This window comes from Cupressus sempervirens, chromosome 2, assembly GCF_028749045.1.
Source record: "Cupressus sempervirens isolate cs-2001-9-10 chromosome 2, ASM2874904v1, whole genome shotgun sequence".
NCBI classification, from domain to species: domain Eukaryota; kingdom Viridiplantae; phylum Streptophyta; class Pinopsida; order Cupressales; family Cupressaceae; genus Cupressus; species Cupressus sempervirens.
In genome coordinates, this window is record NC_143119.1 from 259633837 (window position 1) to 259658931 (window position 25095).

Here is a 25095-nt window from a genome sequence, read left to right on the forward strand (position 1 = left end):
GCTTTAAAAACCTTCTTCATGTCATCTATTATTAAAAACATCTTTGAAATGGTATTGTACCAATACTATATCGAAGATGGGTAAAATGTAGACACCTAAATCTGATCACATAAATTTGTAGTCAAATTTAGTCATCTTTTAAAGCTTGTTTTTATCGATAATGGGTTGAAGCCTAGATTTGTTATTATTATTTGTTGTAATTAATTATTGTATTGGATTAAGCATGAGTAGGCTTGAACCCAAGACCTCCCACACGAGAGGCTCACAAGTTACCGTTGTGTTGTAGGCTCTTGCCTAATCTTCTAAAGCATATTTTAATTAAATATTTAATATTTAATTATTTTAGTGTCATCCCCTAATTAATTAATTTTATTAATTAATTATAGTCTAATTAATAATTAACAAACAACCAATAGTCTAATTTATTAATAAAATCCCCCTTCTATTAAATTAAATAAATGCAAAACCTATTTAATTTAATCTCCAAAAACTTCTCTCTATTTAATTAATTTAATTAATTAAATCCCTCCAGCCACAAACTCATCCTCTAAACCAAGAGTTACCCAAATTCAACTTATGCACCAAATATTCTTCTTTTAATTAAATAATCTATTTATTTAATTAAAACTCATGCACTAAATATTCCTCCTTTAATTAAATAATTCATTTATTTAATTAAATCTCATGCATCAAATATTCTTCTTTTAATTAAATTATTCCAAAATATTCGTCCTTTAATTAAATAATTCATTTATGTAATTAAATTGCATACACCAATAATTCCTCTTTTAATTAAATAATTTATTTATTTAAGTAAGCTCAACCACCAACCTTTTCTCTAACAAATCCATCCACCTCCCACATCATCCAGTCAACTGAGCCACCTCACCCACCTTAACTGAAACACATAACCTCATCTTCCATGTCTAAAATCCCTTTCTAGATCACTTATGCAACAAATATTCCTCCTTTAGTTGTATTTTTCAAGGATTTAATTAAATCTCATGCACCAAATATTCTTGTTTTAATTAAATAATTCATTTATTTAATTAAATCACATGCACTAATAAATTCTCTTTTAATTAAATAATTCATTTATTTAAGTAAGCTCACCCACCAACCTTTTCTCTAACAAATCCATCCACCTCCCACATCATCTAGTCAATTGAGCCACCTCACCCACCTTAATTGAAACATATAACCTCCTCTTCCATTTCTAAAATCCCTCTCCAGATCACTTGCATAAATTAAGGCATAATTTATTCCCTCTAGCTCAAGCCCAAGTCCACTCTCATGCCACATCTCCCTCATCCATCTCTAAACACACAAGTCCATCTTGTCCACCTATCTCAGTTAATGGAAGCATATCTCACACCTCACTCAGTTAACTATCCATCAAGAATTCTTATCTCCTTCTCACCCAATTTCCTATAAATTGAACCCCTCTCCTCTCACAAATCATCCACATTCTAAGTAGAATTATTATACCATTTTGAGAGCTAATTACTTTCAAAGCGCTATTTGGCGATACTCAAACTTCCATGGATCTATCAAATTCATCCATTGAAGATTGAGGCCACACTTGAGCATATATATCCATCCATTTGGACACATCTACTCATTGATATAGTCTTGGAGTGCTCTCTTTTGGTTTGTATCCCTCTTATTTTCTTTTATTGTCTAATTTATATGTTGATATGTGATTAGGTTGTGAATGTTTACTAATTGATTAATGTTCTTTACACTCTAGTTTTTCATACCATACAGTCATTATCATCCTCTTAAAATAAATATAATGGTTAGAATGACACCAAGTATAACCATGCTCATTTATAAATTATCAAATCTAAGATACCATTGTCGAGGTGCTTGCTTCAAGCTATATAAGCTTGTCTTCAATCTGCACACTGAATTCTCCTTCTTTTACCTCAAATCCCTTTTGTTGTGCCATATATATCTCTTCATCCAAATTACCATGAAGAAAGGTTGTTTTAAGGTCAAACTACTTCAAATAAAAATCTTCAGTAGCCACAATACTTAAAACAGTGTGAATAGAAGTTATTTTAACAACATGAGAAAATATCTCATCAACATCAATGCCCTTTTTCTATGGAAATCCTTTTATCACTAACCTGGATTTAAATCATTTCTTACCTCCATCCTCTTCTTTCTACCTGTAAACCCATTCATTCTATAAAGCCCTTCTACTTGCAGGAAACTTACATAAATTTCAAGTCTGATTTTTCAATAAGGATTCCATTTCTTTAGTCATTGCAAACTCCCACTGAAGATTTGTATCCACCTGCACAACTTTATCATAACATTCAAGTTCACTGGCATCTGCTAATAAAATATAATACAAAGAGGGAGAAAATCTTTTTGGAGGTCTACTTAGCCTTGTTGACCATCTAACATTAACTGGAGTGCGTGGTATTTGTTGTTGTGGTTGCTACAGAGCATGAGGAACTATTAGAACATCATCTTTTGGAGTATCATCCAACACTACATAATATTTTTCTTTCTTCCAATGCTATTTTAATAGATATTTGTACAACATTTTATCATTGAATATAGCATCCCTGCTCCTTACAATTAGATGATTTTCAAAATCCAAAAGCCTATAACCAAATTCATTAATTCCATATCCAAAAAATACACATTTCTTTGACTTAGCTTCCATCTTGGTTCTATTTTTAGAGTCTATATGTGCACTTCACAACCAAAGGTTATGAGAAAAGAATAACTCACCTTTTTACTAGTCTATGATTCCTCTGGAATACTATAGCCCAAAGAAGTAGACGGACCTCTATTAATCAAATATACAATAGTATAAACAAAATTTTCCCACATGTTTAAGGGAATCCCAACATGAAACCTCATGTTCATGCATTTAGCCACTTCATTTTCTTGTGGAGTCCTTGGAATAGTTTTTTGTCTATGAATACCATTAGTAGAACAATAATATTCAAATTATTTGTTGCAATACTCACCACCATTACTAGATTTGAGACATTTTAGCCTTTTACCAATCTCATTTTCAACCAAGCATTTCCATTTCTTAAAAGTTTGAAATACATTAGATTTTTGTCTAAGATAATAAACTCATACTTTACTAGTTGCATCATCAATAACTATAACATAATAATAAGAGCCACCAAGGGAAGATACTTGAGTTGGTCCCTATACATATGTATGTGCAAGCTCTAATTTTTCATCTTTCTTTTCCTTCTCACTCTTCGCAAAACTCTCTCTCTTTTGTTTTCCATACACACAAATTTCATTGAAATCCATATTGACACATTTCAGACTTGGTAAAACTTTCTTTGAATGAAGTAATTTTAGACCTTTCTCACTCATGTGCATGAGGCTATGGTGTCATAGCATTGTATCAAAATCTAAAACAACTATTTGTGCTCCCTACTAACACTACTACATTTGGGCACGAATTGTGACGGCCACTCATCGCCCAAGTGACAATAACAGAAATTGGCCCCCATCAGATAGATGTTGGACTTTTGTTGTCACAAATTATGATGGCAAGGGCATCTAATGCAATGGTGATAGACAAAGCCATCATAATTTGGAAAAATACGGGTGAAGGCTTCCTCTTCATGCTATCATATGTTTCACAATTTACTATCACAACTATGATGGCAAAAAAAAAAAAATAGGATGGTCCTATATGTCTAGTGAGTAGTAGAATGAGCTATCTGAAACCTAAGATAATTTTCATATGTCTAGGATAGTATTAGGCATTACAACCATGAAGTCATTAAGGAAAGAATTTGACAAGAATAAAGAGAACTTATGGGAGACAAAGAAAATTAGAAATCTAACTAAATAAGGGGAAAAAATAAATTGTAATGAGATTGAATGAGAAATGCATCCAGTAAAATACTTATGGAAAATCATGGCTCTGAAATCATAATTAAATTTGGATAACTTTTGAGTGGAAACATTTCAATATATCAAATAAAACCTCATATTATTATGCCAATATTATACATCCATAGCTAAGATGAAAAGTATGATGAAACAAGATGCTAAGTAACATAATTAACAAAACAAGTGAATTGTATAAGGGCATTTGCAAATTTGTATATCTATAACCAACAATTGCATTGTACAAATTACAAAGCACGTGATACAAGACAAAATATAAAAGAATCCCAAAGGGGGACATTATAATCATATAAAAATAAGAAGAGATACTCCATTATATCCGATCGATGAAATTCATGCTTGCTGATTTGAATATCAATTATCAATCTTACATAGTTAATATCATCAATATTACTCATGCAAGCTCCAAATTTGTGATCTAAGTGAAGTATCAATTAGCAAGAAGTCTCCTTTAATATAATTTAAAGAAATCAGTCCAAAATCTTATAGAACAAGATAGGCGATATTATAGGCAAGCAATAGGGCTCCTCTTGGAAAAAAAAATCTGAAGAGCAATTTTACATTGATCACTCCTTATCAAAAATACATCCAATTAGAGTTGCTTTCTTGTTTGAGGGCACTAAAGAGACCTCCATTCAACAATGGGAATTGTTGTTAGTGAATTATAGTCCAACAAGGACAAGTACATGGTTGGATGAAATTGTTACAAGCATTAGTTCAATGCTTTGATAGCAATGATTTCAATCTGATGGAAGGTGCTCTTGATACATTATCAAAGATTAATGAAGATATACAAGAGGGATTGAATGCTAGTGTATTAGGCTTTTAGGAGTGACCTATCGATATTTGTTTGCCTAGATTATTTTAGTTTTTTCAGTCACCATATGTTTCTCTTAAGAAATTGGCACTTAGGTCTATGAACTACTATATTGAGCTTATGCCTAAAATATTGCTATTATCTATGGATAAGTATGTTCAAGGCCTATTTACTCTTTCTCATGATTTGGCTATTCAAGTGAGGAAATTGGTATGTGTTGCATTGGTTTAACTCCATAAGGCTCGACCTAATTTCCTACAGCCCTAGATGAGAAATGTAATTGTATATATGTTGCAAGAAAATTGGGATACTGATGAAGAAGTGGCTCTCAAGTCGTGTGAATTTTGGTCTGCATTTTATGAAGCTCATCTTCATCCAAAAATATTGAGGGAGTTTCTACCGCACTTGATTGTGGTTCTATGTCAAACACAGTGTATGTAGATAATGATGAGGCACTTGTTGATGCAGAGGCTAATGAAACTGTTTTTGATAGGGATCAAGATTTGAAACCTAGATTTTTTTATTCACAAGCACAAGGGGCATATGGAACTTATGATGGAGAAGAGGAAGAAGATATCATAAATTCATGGAATTTGAGAAAATGTAGTGCTCCAGAACTTGATGGTTTCTTTTCTTGTGCCTCTTCTTGATGACAAGTATCCTTTGGAGTGAAGCATCACATGTTGGACTCTTTTTTAGTATAATAAATTGATTGTTTAGGTCGCAGGTCATCTAGAAGGACATCAATAGTTGGTTAAGGTACTTAATAGTCTTCTTAGATGAATTTTAGACAACAACAAGAAATTTTAGGAGGTTTCTTGCTCTTCCTTTTCTACCCTTGAAGAGGAGGCAAAAAGAGAGTTGGCACCACATCTGGAACTTTTTTGACAACACTTTTTGTGTCCCTTTGCTAAATACCAAAGGCCAAATCTTTGTATTGTATATGATGTGATTGGTACACATGAAGATGTTATGGGCAGAGGGGGGGAATCAACCAGGAAAAATATCTTGATATTTTGATACCTCCACTAATTACCAAATGGCAACAACACTCAAATTCATAAAGGGATCTTTTTCCTTTGTGTGAATGTTTTAGAGCAATAGCATAGGCATTGGGTCTTGGGTTTACTCATTATGTTGAACTTGTATTTGTGAGATCTATCAACCTAATATGAATCAAAAAAATTGTAAAGGTTGATCCTATAAAGTCAGTTAATCCATATGATAAGGAGTTTGTTTTTTTCTCACTCGACTTGCTTTCCAAGCTTGTTGAAGGCCTTGGAAGTGGAATTGAAAGTTTGGTTACAAGGAGTGATTTTACAAATCTTCTTTTAAAATGTTGTGGAGATGAGGCTACTAATGTTTTTCAAAGTGTCATTGTACTAGTTGGTAACTTTTCAAAAGTCAATGAAGTGCATTTGCAACCAAATCTAGCTAATTTCCTAAATGTTGCCACAAAACTGCAACTAGCAGAAGTGAAGAAAATTGTTTCTATTGCAAATAATGCTTGTTGGGCTATTGGGAAAATTGTTGTAAAGCTTCAACATGAGCTATCACCCATTGCAATGAGTTATATCATGTCTTATTCCAATCCTCTCTAATCTTGAGTTGAATAAATCACTTTTAGAAAATAGTACTATAACTCTAGAAAATTGCCCTTGGATTGTAGAACTCTTACCTTTACCTTATGTAGCTCGTTGAAAGTGAAGAGACTATAATTTATTTATATGGTGTTTATCTTATATGTAGGTTTAATTATTATGCCCTATATTTCAATACCATATTAGAACTATTGACTATGTCATGTTATATTTACAATCATAGGATGTGGAATTTGTCTATGACTTTGTCTTAATATTTGTTTTTGTTGCATTTCTTATTAGATTAGGCATCACGTTTGTGCATTTGTTATATTTCTATAGGGATCTCTCTTGGATCACATGACAAACCTTTACCATTTTTTGCTTAAATAATTTTTTGTTTGTTTTGAAATTGCGTACATAACAATGGCACAAGGATTGTCTAACAGAAATAATGTGCAATACATTTGCAACAGTAAAAGCACTAAAGCAATTAAATCTTACTTGAATCTTACAATGTAAAATTTTCATTGGTCATTGTTGTAGTAGAAGTTCAACAATTCATTCAAATTTAGCCAAATAAATGACTATGTATCCAATGCCAAAGTTGGGACCCTATGAATACCAAACAAGTCACTAAATGAGTCACAATTTTTTATAAATTAATCAAAGGAAAACCATGACTAAATTGGTGTAAAAAGTAGGTAAATTGAGAAGGTGAGAGAAACTAGTTCTACCTACATGTAAACTATATGGATCTTGAAGTAATTCAATCCATTCTATATATCCTAAACTGGAAGGACCATATACGATGTAAAAAAGAACATTTAATATCACTAGAAAAATAAGACCATCAATATATGTTCATGTTGACATTTGTATCATCTTAAGATGGAAGCACTTCCATGTTAAGTGTGTTTAGCCCTTTGAGAAAGTAGTTTGGGGTAATTTCAAGCACCTTGAGTGGTTCTTTGCATGGATTTGGTCATTTTCTCCATGTCTTGCTTCTCTCTCTTTATTTCCAACCTATTTCTAACAACTTTCTCTGCAAAACTGAGGACTTTGAATTTCTAGGTCAAGGATGACCTTTTAGGTCAAGGTTGACCTCAACCCTAACCAAGGTCAAGAATGAACTTGACCCTAACCTAGGGCAAGGTCAACCTTGTCCTTGACCCCAGGTCCAATTTTCAAGTTCTGGGAGTTTTGGGTTATGAGAGTTGAAAAGTTTCATTTTCCCGCTTCTGAGTCAGTTGTTTTGGGTTTTAGAATGGTAGACTCTCAAATTGCATTTAATCTAGGTCCATTTCTAGTGGTTAAGGTTAATTGGGATTTAATGCTCTTATGTCAAACTTCTCTAGAAGTTTGTGCCCTAGATCTCTATATAAGGAAGCCTTCTTCTCTCATTTTGATCATCCACTATCTATGAGAAAAGTTATTATCTACCTTTTATGAAGAGAATCTAAGATCCATTATCAAGCATCCATTTTCAAGTGAGCAAGCATTCTATCATTCAAGCATTCAAGTTTTCCATTGAAGATCAAGGATTCAATCATTCAAGCCTTTGAAGGGATTTGGTTCAAGCATTCAAGATTCATCATTCAAAACCCTAGATCTAACCATTATGATGGTTTGATCTTCCTTGAAGATCATTTGCTCATCTTCTAGATCTATTCATTCTTCTATCAAGGTGGATTCCAAGCATACAATCGTGAGTTTTTTATTTACATTTTCTAGTGTTATGTTCAAGCTTTCATATCAATATACTTGTTTACATTTCAAATACAATTGCGTATCTATTGAATATCATAGCTTCATTGTTAGATTTAATTCTACTACTTGCTACCATTCTTTATTTCAATTCCATTATTAAGGTTGATTCCAAACCAGGGTTTGACCAAGGCAAACCCCTCATCCAAACAACAAAACCATTTTTCCTACAGATACAAGTGTGGAACAATGAATTAAAGTGCATAATTGGATACCCTTTTCATTGAACTTGTAGGACCTAGGAACAGAATTTTAGTTGGAGTTGTGCGGGTCAAGGTCAACTTTTTGGGGCATAATTGTGCCCCAAAGTAAGATTGTGTCCCTCTATTTGGGTCAAGGTTGACCTGCATTCAAAAGGACAAAAGTTTTCTCAGTTTTCTTCATTTTGACATTTCCAGTCCAGAACTAGTTGCAAAATTCTTTGAAACTATGCACAGACATCAAAAATCAACATTTTCCATATTTATCCCACTTTAAGGTTAGTATTTGTCTTCTATTTATTTTAGATTTCAATTACTTACTTTTCCATAGCCAAGATTAGAGGATCTCCTCCTTTCTCCCTATTCTCCATTACATGATCCATTTGTGCATTGATCAATTCCTTGTGGTTAATCAATTTGGATCATTCCTTTTGGGAATTTTGGTTGAGGATAGGTCTTATTTTCACCCTATTCAACAACTCATCATTTTTGTTTGAACATTTTGAAATATATTATGTGAGTTTTTTCTTTTAGGAAGATTTGAATCAAATTCTATAACTCATTGTCGTCATGAGTTATGGAATGAAATTCTACGATTTGATGTCACGATGAGCTATTCAATAAAGAAATGAATTTAGGATCAAACACTATGATTCAATGCCATAATAAGCTATCCTATAATCAATTATAGATAGTTAAAAATATGATACAAAATGTTGATAAATTAAAAAATCACATAATCTAATTTAAATATATTCAAACTTAAACATAAACTATAGGAACAAAATTGTACTAAACATCAAAGTTTAGACAATAAAGAAAAAATTGGTAGTTTTTTTTTTCACGTTGATCACATTTCATTCTTATTGTTGTTTCATCTCATGGAGCATGTCATACAGTGTTTTTCAAAGCTACTTCAAACAAGAACATGAACCTTCTCAAAACAACCAGATTGTGGATTACCTTGTAAGGGAAAGGAAATTAGCAATATAAGCATAAATTTGTTTTACCTTGAGGCATTTGTCCACTTCGCCAACCTTAAGTGGGAGAGCTCTCAACCATGAGAGCCCTTCACGCACTACTAACATCTAATTTGGCCCTTTTCTATATTGTGATTTATGCCCCACATATGCATCTGCCAATATACATTTATAATCCCCATAAATCACATTCAAAAGATTCAAAATCTAACCTTCACTCATCAATCATAATTTTGTCACAATATATGGTTGGTACAAATCAGATTCAAAATCAAGCCTTATACTCATGATAAACCATATTTTCATTTGTAAGTATAATCTCAACAATAGGGTACCTTAGAGAGGAATAATTTGAGGCAATCCCATAGAAATTCATTCTTTTGAATACTTCATACACTACAACTAAATTTCATAAATTAATGAGTTTGACTATGGCATCCTTTTGCATTGCCTAAAACCAAGATATTCACACAGTTAGTTGTTATGCAATCATAGGTTAATGTTGAGCTTCACTTGGTTTTGAGAATAATTTAATATTCTCTACTAATCAAGGCCAACCACATGAAGGTGGAAGCTCATTTGACCCCACACACACCCTCCCACCCCCAACATCTAAATTCCTCGTTGACATCTAAAATTCATTCATTCTATTAATATATTGCTAACATTCATAAATTATCACATGATAACATTCATTAACACATAAGTTTCATTAGAATATTCACATTAACATTAAAACATAAGATTCATTAGAACATTCAATAGAACATAAATAAAACATCTAGACATAAACATCAGTCATTATCAAATAAGTTACATAAGTTCACATGAATCATTTATTTTTATTTATTTTTGTTTTTTTGTCCTTCTCTATATTGTTGTAGAGGCATATCCATGTCATCATTGATATTTCTTCTCACCAGTGGACGTGCACTCAATGTCCTTTACAAAGGAAAGTCATCTTCAATAACAAATAAAAGGGTTAAATTTTAAAAGGTTAAGACTTTAAATATTTTAAAGAACATTGTAGTGCTTTTCACCTTGTTAGCTAATCAAACACCCCCAGTCATTGATATTATTCTTCATCCATCTCATCATCAAGATCATCATCACCACCACTATCCTAGTTGTCCTCATCCTTGTCGACATCATCACCACCACCACCACCATCATTATCATCATCCTTGTCATCATCATCATCATTAGAAGCATCATCATCATGATCAGTAGCAACATTGGGAGCATCATTGACTAACTCTCGATCGTGATCCACTTCTTCCTCTTCCTTGGTATCTTCTTCTTCCATCACATTATACTTTATTAGCCTTCCCCTTAGATCATGTCTAACAAAAAATGACCAACATAGTTTATGTAGAACCTCTGAGTAAAATACCTACTCACATTATCTTGGAAGAACATAGGGTGCATCCCCAATTGGCTCAAACAACCTTGTATTAATCATTGGAAATCCATTCTCATGCTCAATATCAGTTATGTTAGGATCATTTTGATTGAGTCATAGTCTATACCATTTGATGAAAAAGAGAACTAATTTGAAGGAATTAAAGTCACAGTCAAGTATATCAACCAAAATGCCATAGTATCGATTTTGAGATTGTCGAGTATGTAATTAATTTCTAGATGAAATATTGGTCACCTGGAAGGCTGCTATCATCCCAAGAATCACAAATTCTCTTTGTGTCATCTAAATCTTTTATGTGAAATTTAAAACCATTGCATAACATAGACTTGTGGTGTTTCACCTACAATAATGTCAAACATGTTTAAATTATTGCATCACGAGTTCAAAAACAGACGATTGATTAACAAACTTATAAGTACCTGGAGATCTCTTTAAACATATGCTAAATCTATTTCCTTTTGTGTAACATTGGGATCTCCATTATAATGAGCTTTTTTAACCAACAAAGGCACAGATTCCCATTTTAATCTATGAACGCAATTCATACCATCATCCAATCTTTGATTGTTTGCAATAAATAAATGTATTACATCCCACTCTTTAGTAACTATATAAAAGTAAATAGATGACTTACAATAGATTTATTTTGAAAATTAAGATTTAATCAACTATAATAACATCTCAGAATTTATTACCTTTCACTTTCCTAAATCTACCATCCCCACAAAGTACTCCCCTTCAAATGTTTTAATGGAGTCAAGATCTCAAATGCAATCTATATGGGTCTTTGTTGCAAGATTAGGAAGATATTGAGTAACATACACCATCATCTGGTATACCATATATCCCTCAATCATAGAACACTCAGGACATGCTCTTTGTCAAGCCAAATCCTTCAAAAATTTCAAGTGTCTCTCAACCATCTACATTGACCTAGGTTGTACAAGTCCACACAATTCAATCTCTTCAACTAGCTGTATGAGGTAGTGTTCTTGTGCATTGAAAACATTTGAAGGTAAACACTTTTTCATTTCACACATTAGTAGATGATTTTTTTTCTTCCAATATTTTATATCTTCTTTATGGATTTCTTTGGATGACAACCACCTACAAGGGATTCAAGACACAAAAACATGTAAATATGAGACTTTACAATATATTACTTGTTCAAGATATATTGAACAAATATCACTACAAACCTCATGTATTTTCCAAGATCATATATCACTTGTTTGATATTATTGTCGAAGTTTTTTGGGAGCGATAGGGGTAGCACATACTACAATAAGTGTCAACTAATCATTTCATTCTTTTCTAACACAATACAATGAAAATTGAATGCAGTTTCACAAATATATTATAAATACAAAAGACCATGACTTACCTTGATGAAGGTATGCTAATCATGTGTTTTTGGCCATGGGCCAATTCACTTTTCTTTGATATGAGATTGCTTATATTTGCAACAAATCCTGTAGAAAATCAATTTTTTCGTATGACTTCTTCTATGGCATTACTTTGTTGCTTTGTTAATAACCAAGGAAGGGCCCTTTCATTAATCAAGTCTCCATTGCTATTTGATTCAATGATATTTTTCATTACATGATTGGAATCATGAATGTCACTACAAATTTTGGTAAATTTTTCTTTTTCATGCCTTCCATCCAATATTACAAATTTTGGCAAAAAAAAATTGTTACGCCTTCCATCCAATATTTTCCATAGTGTCTATTACATTCTTTCCAATAGGCATAGTATCAAACAAATGCATGATTTGTAGCTACTCGTAGTAGGGCAGCCTACTAAATTCTCTAGGGTAACATTTTAGTCCCTTTGGGAGGTGGTCAGTATTGATGCCTTAACGACCTTGAATTCTATTATATTCTAACTACCATAGGTGAAGTGTCATTCTTCATGGCTTTGATGTAGTCTCTTCTTTCCCATTGAAAAGATGTTTTTCAACACTTTGATACTTATGATTTATGTGGAGGAAGTGCCTATTCTCATCAACACTTGTTTTCTTAAATTTTTGGAATGATGAGATTTCATCTTTGGACCACACATTGGACATGAAAATTTTTCCTTTGTTTGAAAACCTACAAGATAATGATACAATTGGATTAAATATGTTCATTTTTTAAATTAGTATTATCGTGTACAACTAGATTTCAACATAACATACCACAGAAATGTGTCAACCCTGGGGCATCATGAACTGTCAACACAAGCATTACATGGAATTGAAATTGTTTTTGTCCAATTGACACCTGCAACTCATCGATAAGAGGTGCAAAATATACATTCATATCTTTCACCTGGTACTTACCTAGTTAAATGAACAATATCAGTTAATTATTGTGGTCATTTCACTCCAAGACTTATAATTACATGTAGGTAATAATAAAATAATAAACTACCTCGAATAATCATTGTCAACATAATGTGTTCCCTCTTTATTGACATCCATGGAGGAAGGTTATTGTTGATAATAAAAATAGGCCACACCAAGTAAATGGATCTCATCTCTCTAAATGGATTGACATAGTCAGTTGCCAAAGAAAGCCTGAGATTTCGAGGTTCTTCTTTAAAGTATGGCCAATTTTCCTCTATTTCCATAAATGTTGAATCATCTGTAGGAATTCAAATAATGTCATCTCAACTTCTATTGCATGCATGGCAATCCATAAATTCTACCAAGCTATTGCACCTAAATAACTGTTTAAGACATGAAATAATGGGGATGTAACAAACAACCTTGCAAGGCACCTTTTTTGTCACTTGATCATCTCAATATCTACTTGTATGGCATTTAAGGAGTTATGTTGCATTTTCATGTTGTTCATGAAAATTACATGGTCTTTAGGACAAGCATCTATTGATTGAAACTCCATTCCAATATGTTTCATAGTGGCACATAATTCTCGGTATGAGCGAGGGAGAACATTTGATGGTGGTAACAAATAGTCACCTATCAATCTCTAACACAAATATAAGTCATTAGTATAAACAATCATAATGGTACCTATTTCACCTTTTATATACTATAATGATGTATATCACAAACCTTAGCATACATGACATTGTTATCTTGGATAAACCATTCATAACCTTCAAATTCACCAACAACAATACAATAGAGAGAAAAGTTGATTGGGATCTTTCATAAAGGGTCATATTTTCCTTCTCAAGTAGATGTATATCATGGACAACATCAATTTCATCCTCATCATAATCATCATCATCATCATCAGCAGCAGTAACAATAGCAACAACACTAGTACCAAATGTGTCATGGATCAATGCATTCGTACTATCATCTTTAAATGTGTTTTTTGGTGCATGATCGTCATCTTTGATGGGATCATGATCTTCTCCTTCAATACTCACACCTCCATGTTCCTCCATATTCACACCTCCATGTTCCTTTGAGATGTGTTGGTCCATATCACATACTACCCTGGGGAGATCGACCTATATAAAAATGATGATAATCAAACCCACATTCTATGGTTCATATGTATATTAATTGTGAAAACAATATAAAATACAACTTACCGATGGATAATAATCAAACCCCCTTCAGTGTGACCATTCTTCGTACAATGTCTCTTAGCTATTTTGATTTTGATTCTTCTTGTCTTTAAGCCGTTACAACTCTTGCAAGGATAATAACATTTGTCATCGCCTTCTCTTCAAAAGTTAGACAACAATCTAGTGATTGTCTCCCTATTTTGACCAAATTCCCTTGTATTATCTGACATGATCCTTCTTCACAGAATAACTTATTCTTATACCCTTATTGAGTTAGTTGTGTATATCTATAAAAATATTGAACAGATTGTACTTAATGTTTATAGTTTTGAAAGAAAAATTTGGTGTAATTAATGTGTATATCTGCAAAAAATATTGGACATGTTGTACTTAATGTTTATATCTATACATATGGTTTTGAAAGAAAAAAATTGGTGTAATTAATGTGTATATCTGCAAAAATATTGGACATGTTGTACTTAATGTTTATATCTGCACATATGGTTTTGAAAAAAAAAAGATTGGTGTAATTAATGTGTATATCTGCAAAAATATTGGAAACGTTGTACTTAATGTTTATATCTGTGCATATGGTTTTGAAAGAAAAAATTGGTGTAATTAATGTGTATATCTAAAAAAATATTGGACATGTTGTACTTAATGTTTATATCTGCACATATAGTTTTGAAAGAAAAATTTGGTGTAATTAATGTGTATATCTGCAAAAATATTGGACATGTTGTACTTAATGTTTATATATGCACATATGGTTTTGAAAGAAAAAATTGGTGTAATTAATGTGTATATCTGCAAAAATATTGGACATGTTGTACTTAATGTTTATATCTACACATAAGATTTTGAAAGAAAAAATTGGTGTAATTAATGTGTATATCTAGAAAAATATTGGACATGTTGTACTTAATATTTATATCTATACATATGGTTTTGAAAAAAAAAATGGTGTAATTAATGTGTATATCTATAAAAATATTGGACATGTTGTACTTAATGGTTATATCTACACATATGGTTTTGAAAGAAAATTTTGGTGTAATTAATATGTATATCTGCAAAAAATTTGGACATGTTGTACTTAATGTTTATATTTGCAAATATGGTTTTGAAAGAAAATTTTGGTTTATTTATGCCTCTTCATTTTGATTTTGTTCAAGGGAAGCCTATCAATGGTAATAGAAAACAAGAATGCATTTTCTAAGAGTTTACAATTGTTCAACAAAATTAATGTTTTTCAAGAAAATGAGCCTCGTGATTAGTGTTGCAGCTTCTTCTTGGATTACTTTTTTTTTTCTTTATTCAAAATGCTTTTTAGGTGTTTTTTCACTTTTCATTATCTGATGATGGATTATCAAATATGATTCAGAATTCTTTATTGTCTCTTTTAGCTCTATATTGTCATGATAATTGATAATGAAGTGTAATGATAGATTCCCATCATCATTAGTGGTCTATTTTTCTTTTCTCATTAAGTGTGAATCAAAACCTTTTTTAGTTCCTTCAACTCTTTATTATTCTATTTAATATGATCTATAAAAAAAACATTTCTTATAGCACTCTATTATTTTAATGATAGATCACTCAAGGTCAAAAAGAAAAAAAGAAAAAAACTATCATACTAGTAGTTTGTCAATTGTCCAATATAATAATATCAAATATTTACAATCTATAATATTTATCCTTCCTATTTCCTGTTTCTTTAAATCAACAATTTTCATTTCTAGATTATTTTGATAATAGAACACCCAATAGAATAAAAATATTTATTGATCATAAATATTTATAGATCAATGTAGAAACTAGGTACAAAAATAAAGACATTAGTCCTTGTTCAAGAATAATGACATCATTGTTTCACAACATTTATTGCTAATGTATTTAAATAAGATGCAAAGTTCTCTTCCACTATTCATTTGCCAATTCTCCTATCAAATATTGACAATATATAATATTTATCCCTAAAGTAGATTAGGCAATTTTGTAATCTAATTTTCACTTATTTTTCTTTTTAACTCTCTACTATCTAGCAAAGTTTCACCTATTTGAAAAACTCCATTTTTCTTACATACAAATTTGTGTTGCAACTTCTACAAGGGAATGAGCCTCACGATTATGACATTTATAGAAAAGAAGAACTTGCTTCTTCTCTCCACTGAAGTTATTCTTCCAACAGTGAGAATAGCTGCTACAAATTCCTGGGAGCCAAGGGACCCTAAACTTATGCTACATTTTTTGGAGACATGGTAGAAGTTACTACTAGATCCAGTACTTCATAACATTTTGGATCATACAAGATGTCTAAATTAATAGTAGCAATAGATACTTGGGATCCTCGCAAGGAGAGTGTGCCAATACATGCATGGTTACATCCTTGGATTCCATTGTTGGGCCAGCATATGGAGCCTTTATATCAACCTATTCATTATAAGTTGGGGAATGCACTTCATGCCTAGCATGCAAGTGATGCATCTACATATGCAATTTTGTCACCTTGAAAAATTATATTTGATCCTGCTAGCTGGGAACAGTTGATTGTTCATTTTATTGTACCCAATCTAATAACAATTCTACACGAATTTGTAATCAACCTAACTAATCAGTAACTAGACCAATTTAACTAGGTTATGGCTTGTTTCTTTTTAAAAATATCTGCTATGATATGATTTTGTAAAATTTCTTGCGAACTCTGCCCATTTTTTGTGGTCTGCATTATTTTTGTGCAGAATTTTGAGCTAAGTCATTTAGCACAAGTTGAGTGAGTTTTATTATTTTATTATTTGGTTTCTGGAATATGTATGCAACTGGATCAATTTTTTTCTTGTGCTAACATGTAATAAGCACCTTCAAAAAGATCTTTATGTATATATATAGGGATTACAAGTTGTGCAATTTGTCATGTATTGCAGTTGCATTTGCTTTGTCATTGCTTATAAGAGTGTTTCAAGGTTGGGAACCACTTCAACATCCTTTGCATGGTTTAGAGGTAATGTCATTGTGGCTGAAGCTTCTAAAAGGGAATGAGCCTCATGATTATCACATTTACATAGAAGAAAAACTTACTTCTTCAACTCCTTTCACTCAACTCTTCACTAAAGTTATTCTTCTAGTAGTAAGAATAGTTGCTACAAATTCTCGAGAGCCAAGGGACCCTGAACCTATGTTACATTTTTTGGAGACATGGGAGAAGTTACTACCAGATTCAGTACTTCATAATATTTTGGATCACATAGGATGCCCAAATTAACATCACCAATAGATACTTGGGATCCTCGCAAGGAGAGTGTGTCAATACATGTATGGTTACATCCTTAGCTTCCATTGTTAGGCTACTGTATAGAGCCTTTATATCCAACCATTCATTATGAGTTGGGGAATGCATTTCATGCCTAGTATGCAAGTGATGCATATGTATATGCAATTTTATCACCTTGAAAATTTTTATTTTATCCCGCTAGCTAGGAAGAATTGATTGTTCATTTTATTATACCTAATCTGATGACATGTCTACAGGAATTTGTAACCAACCCATCTAATCAACAACTAGGGCAATTTAACTAGGTTATGACATGTTTCTTTCTAAAAATGCCTGCTTTGATATGTTTTTGTAAAATTTATTATGAACTCTACCCATTTTTTCATGTTTTGCATTATTTTTGTGTAGGATCTTGAGCTAAGTCACTTATCACAGGTTGAGTGAGTTTTATTGTTTTATTATTTAGATTCTAGAATATGTATGTAGTTGGATCAATTTTTTTGTTGTGCTAACATGCAATAAGCACCTTCAAAAAGATCTCTCTATATATAAAGACTAGGTTATGGTTTGTTTCTTTCTAAAAATATCTACTATGATATGTTTTTATTTAATTTCTTGCAAACTCTACCCATTTGTCATGGTTTGCACTGTTTTTATCCAAGATCTTGAGGTAAGTCATTTAGCATGGGTTGAGTGAGTTTTATTATTTTATTATTTGGATTCTGGAATATGTATGTAGCTCGATCAATTTTTCTATTGTGAGCTAATATGTAATAAGCACCTTAAAAAAGATCTCTCTGAATATATAAAGAGATAAATGTTTAGAATGAAATGTAAAGACATATATGTTTAGAAGGAAAAGAAAAGAACATATACATAGGTTCCTCTTCTCACCCTTGAAGAAAAGCGTAGAGCAAGGGCACGTAGATCACAAGGGCATGACACAATAATGAAATCACAGAGTTGCAAGGGCATGACAACAAAATGTAGAGATCACAAGGACACGTCAATGAAATGCACTAATCACAAGGGCATAACAATGTTCACAACTCTCCACCCTTGTTCAGAGCTCTCCACCTCTTTTGTGTGCAGCTCTCCACAATCAAAACAAATGGGGAATGATTTATGTCATACAAGGGCATGACACAAAAATGAAATTGTAGAGCTACAAGGGCACAACAATGAAATACAGAGATCCCAAGGGCACAACAACGAAGTGCACTGATCACAAGGGTATGATAATGTTCACGGCTCTCCGCCCTCATTCAGAGCTCTCCACCTCTTTTGCACGCAACTCTCCACAATCAAAAAAAATGGGGAATGATTTATGTTGTGTTTTCTTTTTTGTGTTTATGCTCATGCGATCATTGCAATTGTGATGTCAAGGTGTATTGATAGTGTTGGGGACAATTGCAAAAAAAAACATGAAAATGAGCACAAATTACACCGCCATTGCAAATTATTGTTGCAATTTGATCCCAAATGTTGTATTGTCATGTAGTGTGTACCTCCAATTTACTTTTTAGTTATTATTGTCAAACTCTTTTAGGCCAACTTTATGTTTATGCTTGATGATCAATGACATTGTTTTCCAGATTATTGGATATTGTTTTCATACTCAGTTTTTTATATGTGAGACTACTTTGGTACTAGTTATTTCATGTATGCATGATTATACTTTGATGTTGATTACATTGATTCAAGTTATTTAATGATGTTAGTTAGATGGATTATTTATACATGTTTTCTATGGTTACTTACCCCCATACTTGCATGTGTATGGTGTACGTGTATGTTTTATTTATGTTTGGTGTTTCTAATGTGGTTAAGGAAGGGAGTCATAGTCACTTGCTAGTCAGGATCTACATGATGCACCACTTCCTACCATTGCCTGTTTAGTTTAGAATATATGTGTTTGTACATGCATGGATTTTATGTAGATTGTAGGTACAGGGTATCAACTTCCCTGAATTGCCTGAACAAGCATACCCTATAGCAATATCTCAATGGTAAGAGAGAGGAGATAAATCCTTGAGTCCAAATCCTAACCTTAAAACCAATTGTCCTAGAAATTAAGACAAGTATCTGAGATGATTACCATTATGAATTTGGCATATGACGTAAATTCGTGATTATAACCCTTGAGTTTGATCTTGTATGTTGTATTTTATGATGGGTTTTCATATTTCGTCTTGTAGGTCTATGGTAATTTTTATGTTAGTTAAGTCAAATTAAAATAATATTTAATGATTTAATTTAATGAAAATTTATTAAGATAATTTCAATATTTAATTAATTGAGAAATTAGTTAAATAAAAGAATTAAATTTAAAGATAAAATAATAGTTCTAATTTTAGAACGTAATAATATTTATTTAATTTAATAATAATATATTTAGGAGATCATTTTTAAATAAATGCTAAATATTATTATGACTTAAGTTAATAAATATCTTTATCAAAAAAATGATTCAAAAGTTAATCAAAGAAAGAAAGAGAAATTAATTTAATAAAGATATTTTAAATTGCAAAAAGTGTGCATGAATATTCAAAAAGTAATAAAATATTAAAAAGATTGTGATTAATGAGTTCCCTCGCGTGATTGCACAATTAGTGCCCAAATTTAGGGGAGAACTCCTTATCAAAGATTGGGAGTGCATTTTGCAGGGACCAGGATTTCAGAGGAAGGATTTTCAGAAAAAAGGGTTTTAGAGGAAAGAGGATTTTCTCACATTCTTCATGCGATTGTGTATTAGCATCAGATTTAGGTAGAATTTTGTGTTTTATTCGCACAATGATTTATGTTCTTCGAAAATCATGTCTTCATCGTGTCTGTTAAATCTGTTTGCAAAGTTTTATTTAGGATGAATCTTTTCATTGTGAAATTTATTGGTATTCATGTCGAATTCTATTTGTGTATGAGGATTGAGAAATTAGAAAACCCTCGTTCTATAAATTAAATAGTTGGCATTTTAATTAGAAAAAAAGTTGAAAATAAATTGAAATTGTAGAATGCAAACTTGATTGGTTTGATGGGTTTCCTCTATCAGATTAAATTCATATTTTTTATTTTTTTTAAAGAGAAAACATTTTAGGGGGAGGCTGATTTGTTTTACCTTTGCAAATTACATTTGAAATATACATAAATAAAAATTATAAAAATAAAATAAAATTCACTAAGGATGGGGGCAAGGCCAACAAACCCCACACCCCCACCTCTGCCCATGACCAAAGAGGCTACACACAACAGAAGTTACTATTGTACGCAACAGCAGCACGAGTATTGTTGCCTGCGGTAGCAATAATGCCTATAGCAGCACCGTACAGGTAGGTTGGCGGGCCTTATAAAAATGTTGAAACCTTTATTATTTATTTTTAAAAATTTATGTTAAATTTTAAGTTTATAAAGTTTTAGTTATTTAAAATTTAATATGTTTTATTAATATGTTTATTAATAATTTTCTTAAATTAATAAAATATGATAATTCATTTAGGGTTTTCATTGAAAAATATGTTATTAACAATTAATTTAATTAGTTTAGTTATTAATTAATTAATTGTTGATCGAACACTATAAAAAGAAAATTGATTATTGAAATTCTTTATTTAGAATTTAATATTGTTAAATAATTGCTAACTAATTATTTAATAATTATTATTTAAATTTAAGATTATTATAGAGATGATGTTGTTTTGTGAATTAATGCTAATTGTGCATTTTGTTTTAAAATGGGAAATGGGTTAATGGTAAGAGGAAAAGTGTGAACCTCATCAACTCAAAAATTGACATTGAAACAAAAACTCAAACCTTATTGTAAACTTAGACTATTTATTTTCAAAATCAAACAAAACTATGAAACTACACTAATAATTGTATATTGTGTTATGTTTTGGGTTTGGGGTTGATTAGAGTGTTGACCAATTCTAGGATGTTTACTAGAGGCTAGGAAGTATTGTTTTGATGATTATATATGATGTCATGATTTGACTTATATGTACTTTCTTGGATCAGTCATGTTAGGATGATCATATTAGTGATGCTTGTATTTTCACCAAGTGATTTTGGTACTTGTCAGTTGCTTATTTAGAGAATTGATGTATGGATTTTGGTCTTTTGAGATCTTTTTGCTTTGCTAAGCTTAGGTTAGGTTATATGTATGTTAAGTTGGGAAGTGGCTTGTAATAGAGGTCGAGGCCCTAAAGAGGCTGGTGGGTAACCCATTGTAGGTTAGTTAATAAGTGAAAACACTAGACTAAATGAGAGTAAAATGAACCTAATAAGAGTCTTTGTCTTTCCTCACCCATGCCTCGAGTGCTAGTATAGACTAGGATGGGAGTAGAGAGGATGCTTGGTTGTGACCATGCATCATTAGTATGCCTTGTCAGTATGATAGGATACTAGTGTCGCATAGAGTTACTAGGGGGCTGGAAGATTAAAAGACTAGTTGGGTAACCCTAGAGTTGGCTCGTGTGATGACACTTGCCCAGTAGCATTATAGATTCTTTACGTGTCCTTGTAGCCTGATGCAAGATGCTAGAAACTTTCTTTTTGGAAGCTCTCTTATATTGTAAGAATTTGGAGTCCTCTCATTCGGAGAATATTGCAATGAATTTCAAGTATTAATGGATGCTTTATGAAGCATTTTATCTTCTCTTTGTCTCCATATTGTTGTGTTTTTGGTTGTGAGTTGGTAAGGGTGGTTTGGCCCTTTGTTAAATGGTATCAAAGTGGGAGTTCTTGTAAGGAAACTTGGCAACAAAGAATATAACCGTTTCCACATAACCCATAATAGATCTAAAATAAATACAGAATTAAAATCCACATGCAAGAGAATAGACAACATACCCACAAAATTGTGACACAAGATATACCCTGGGAAACCCTCAGTGAGGGAAAAAACCCAGCCTCCAAAAGCATCCATCATCATGTATTATTCAGCAAAAATACCATTGCCATACAACCATGGAAGCCTTCATGGCCATAGCCACAACCGAGCAAACTATGTGAACAAGCATGAATCCACACATCCCATGCCATGCTTTCAACCTTCACAAATGCTCCCTTGGCTAACCTGTCAAGCCTTGTCCCGCTCGACTCTTGCCTTTTGTCTTCTCCTTGTCACTCTTTTTCTTTCTCTCTACAACAACTACCCTTGTGGCTGCTTATATAGTAGCAAGTCCCACAAAACCACTAAGTGGTATTACATAAACCATGTGCTAAAACCATGTGCTACCTAACCCACTGACCCCACATTTAATATTGGGCATTTAATTATTTTCCCCAATATTGAATAATTACATGAAATATTATCACAATGTTACAATACAACTCATCAAGAATATTCCATGGAAATCTTTACATGTTGCATGTTCATCTAGGTACAACATTACATAATAAAAATAAAATAATAAAATAACAATATTATGCAATGTGTGCAACACCCATTATCTCAACAGTTCTTGAGTGTGTGGATAGATCACCGAATGTGAGGCAGTTTGCACCAGGACCTTGTGTTGGGTAAAGTTTGTCAAGAAAGAGTTATTGACTGTATAGACAGATCGTCATTTGTGAGGTAGTTTGCATGAGGTGCTTGTGTTGCACGAGATTTGTCTTTTGAAGACTTGAGCATGGAGAAGAGAAAGAAGAAGATGACTTTTTTTATTAGATGGATTTTGAGGATTCCTAGACTTGAGAAAATTAGAGCAAGAAATTAAGAGGCATTACGAGTTGCATTCTTTGGTTTATAGAAGCAAGAGAAAGAATTAGAAGTAGAATTGCATAAGAGAAGAGCACATCACCAAAAAGAGATGTTGAAAATTCTTTGGATGTGGAAAAGAAATAATATCTAGTGGACTATCACACATGTGATACAAAAGAAGAGCAAGAGGATGAAGATGAAAATATTTGTGAACCTGAAGTTGAAGAAGATGAAAAAGAGGAGGAGGAGCATGAAGATGACAAGATTTGTGAACTTGAAGTAGATCAAGATGATTTGAAGATTGTAGCAATGGATGAAGAGTATAGTGTCTTAGTTGGAGATCAAGCAAGTGAAGTAGTCACATGCATTGTTAACAACATGAAAGAGGCAACTGAAGATCAATATGTCAAAGAGGTAAATTCTTAGAAATCATGGGATGTTTTATTTGAGATGAATTTGAAAGATGATGATGGTTTATATGAGGATCTTGTTAGTGATGTGTGGTATGGAAAGGGAGATTGGTGTGGTGTTGTTGAGTTTATTAAAGGTGTATTTAATTCAACAAGATTGGAGGAGGATGAAAGTTATACTTGAACAAAATTCATTATGGAGGAGTATTTTCAGCAATAGACACTTGTTCCAGCTAGGTGTTGGGAAAGAAGAAAGAAGAAAATATATTAGCAATAGATACTTGTTCCAGCTATGTGTTGGAAGAAGAGAAAATATATATATCAACAGTGGCTACTACATTTTGTGAATTCGTATCCATAAAAATTTTCCTACCATGGGTGTCTGATGCAGGAGCATCTTGCATCACAAAAAAGGGGGTGTGATCAAAATTTTCAAAAAAAAGAAGAAAATAAAGTGGAGAGAGAAAGTAACAAAAATTAGAGGAAAAATAATTTAAAAATCAAAAATAGAAAAAAGGAGAAATGAGGAATTTCTAGTTTCAAGGTGCATAGGTGGTGTAAATAGAAAAATAAATAAAATGGTTGTCATTCCATTTATCGAGGTGTGTAGGTGGCATTTTAGAAGTTTGTGGAAAGTTCCTTAAATCATGCATTTATTATTTGTTGTGATCCACAAAGGAAATGAAATTTTTTGATTGGGCCACATGGTGGTGCTTAGTTTTATTTGGGTGGGGATTAAATATTTGTTGGAAGGTAGTTGCATTTACCTTTTATCCCACGTTGCTTGTGTTTGTAATACCTTGGGTGGCAAGTGCCTATTTAAGCAAGGCTTATGAGCATTTGTAATCAAGCTCTTCAAGGATAAGCTCTTCAAGTATGAACTCTTCAAGTGCAAGCTCTTATAGTGAAGCTTTCATGGTGTAATCTCTTGTAAGCAAGCTTGGAGGTGAAAGTTCTCTTGGTATGCAAGCTAGTTGGAAGGTCTTGGTTTGGAAGCTTTCTTTTTGGAAGCTCTCAAATATTGTAAGAATTTGGAATCCTCTCATTTGGAGAATATTGTAATGAATTTTGAGTATTAATAGATGCTTTATGAAGCATTTTATCTTCTCTTTGTCTTCATATTTTTTGTGTTTTTGGTTGTGAGTTGGTAAGAGTGGTTTGGCACTTCATCATAGCCTCTGGGTTTAGATGTTTTTTTATCGTAGAACCTTTGAGTTAGATTGCTTTTAGGTTTTTCTTGACTTAGATGTTGGATTTGACTTTTGAGTTTGTTATCCTGTTTGAGACTTGAGACTATCTCCTCAGCGCGGTGGGAGTGGACCTTTTTGGGTTACCACGAGGTCGGGTGGTAGTGCTTTTTACTTTTACCATTGAGATTCGTCAGTTGATGAGGCTGGAGTTCCTTGTTCTACATTTCCTTTCATTCTATCTTTGTCTATTATAATGGATGGTTTTACCTATATGATGGATGGTTATACTTATTGTATGTACTTTAATTTCATGGATCTTCAAGAG

General features: G+C 32.3%; 1 pseudogene; it reads left to right on the plus strand.

Annotated features, from left to right (window-relative positions):
- The first annotated feature begins 4570 nt into the window (after window positions 1-4570).
- On the plus strand, window positions 4571-6421 carry LOC149572042 (transportin-1 pseudogene; annotated as a pseudogene).
- The last annotated feature ends 18674 nt before the right edge of the window (window positions 6422-25095 follow it).